The sequence below is a fragment of the Oncorhynchus mykiss genome, unplaced genomic scaffold (genome assembly GCF_013265735.2).
Source record: "Oncorhynchus mykiss isolate Arlee unplaced genomic scaffold, USDA_OmykA_1.1 un_scaffold_237, whole genome shotgun sequence".
In the NCBI taxonomy this organism is placed as follows: domain Eukaryota; kingdom Metazoa; phylum Chordata; class Actinopteri; order Salmoniformes; family Salmonidae; genus Oncorhynchus; species Oncorhynchus mykiss.
Window position 1 is genome coordinate 373011 of NW_023493702.1, and position 1990 is coordinate 375000.

The following is a 1990-nucleotide window of genomic DNA, read 5'->3' on the forward strand; positions in this document are numbered from 1 at the left end:
CAGGTGCACGTTTTCAATCACCAGTTGCACATTTTCAATCACCAGTTGCACGGAGGATTAATAGCAATCTGCATCCATCGCGATTTCTTAAAGTGTCTATAAAGCACTCAGGACGGGCCCGACCGAGACAGGGCCTTAGTGGGGTGCTCCCATAGCGGGCAACAATGAGAGGGGTGCCTTTAAATTCATTTTGAACCATATTTGAAATTTTGGGTTACCAGATGCACGTTTTCAATCACCAGTTGCACGGAGGATTAATAGCAATCTGCATCCATCGTGATTTCTTAAAGTGTGTAAAAAGCACCCAAGGACGGCCCTGACAGAGAGAGGGCCGTAGTGGGGCACTCCCCTAGCGGGCTATATCAATAGAATGACGGGTAAAAGTATTTAAAACCCTTTTATAATTTTTGGGTTACCAGATGCACGTTTTCAATCACCAGGTGCACGGAGGAAAATGAGCATTTGCATCCATAGTCATGTTTTAAACCGTCCATAAAGCACTCTTGGCCGGCCCCGGCAGAGAGAGAAAGAGATGGTGAAAAAAAAAAAAAAATCATCATCAGACCTTCCATAAATAATTCGGGCCGGCCCCCATTGCTAAAGGTCCGTAGTAGGGTGCGCCATAAGCGGACATGAATAGATGGAACACCGCTAACCGCATAGAGAACCGTGTTTTGGGTGACCAGGTGCACGTTTTCAATCACCAGTTGCACATTTTCAATCACCAGTTGCACGGAGGATTAATAGCAATCTGCATCCATCGCGATTTCTTAAAGTGTCTATAAAGCACTCAGGACGGGCCCGACCGAGACAGGGCCTTAGTGGGGTGCTCCCATAGCGGGCAACAATGAGAGGGGTGCCTTTAAATTCATTTTGAACCATATTTGAAATTTTGGGTTACCAGATGCACGTTTTCAATCACCAGTTGCACGGAGGATTAATAGCAATCTGCATCCATCGTGATTTCTTAAAGTGTGTAAAAAGCACCCAAGGACGGCCCTGACAGAGAGAGGGCCGTAGTGGGGCACTCCCCTAGCGGGCTATATCAATAGAATGACGGGTAAAAGTATTTAAAACCCTTTTATAATTTTTGGGTTACCAGATGCACGTTTTCAATCACCAGGTGCACGGAGGAAAATGAGCATTTGCATCCATAGTCATGTTTTAAACCGTCCATAAAGCACTCTTGGCCGGCCCCGGCAGAGAGAGAAAGAGATGGTGAAAAAAAAAAAAAATCATCATCAGACCTTCCATAAATAATTCGGGCCGGCCCCCATTGCTAAAGGTCCGTAGTAGGGTGCGCCATAAGCGGACATGAATAGATGGAACACCGCTAACCGCATAGAGAACCGTGTTTTGGGTGACCAGGTGCACGTTTTCAATCACCAGTTGCACATTTTCAATCACCAGTTGCACGGAGGATTAATAGCAATCTGCATCCATCGCGATTTCTTAAAGTGTCTATAAAGCACTCAGGACGGGCCCGACCGAGACAGGGCCTTAGTGGGGTGCTCCCATAGCGGGCAACAATGAGAGGGGTGCCTTTAAATTCATTTTGAACCATATTTGAAATTTTGGGTTACCAGATGCACGTTTTCAATCACCAGTTGCACGGAGGATTAATAGCAATCTGCATCCATCGTGATTTCTTAAAGTGTGTAAAAAGCACCCAAGGACGGCCCTGACAGAGAGAGGGCCGTAGTGGGGCACTCCCCTAGCGGGCTATATCAATAGAATGACGGGTAAAAGTATTTAAAACCCTTTTATAATTTTTGGGTTACCAGATGCACGTTTTCAATCACCAGGTGCACGGAGGAAAATGAGCATTTGCATCCATAGTCATGTTTTAAACCGTCCATAAAGCACTCTTGGCCGGCCCCGGCAGAGAGAGAAAGAGATGGTGAAAAAAAAAAAAAATCATCATCAGACCTTCCATAAATAATTCGGGCCGGCCCCCATTGCTAAAGGTCCGTAGTAGGGTGCGCCATAA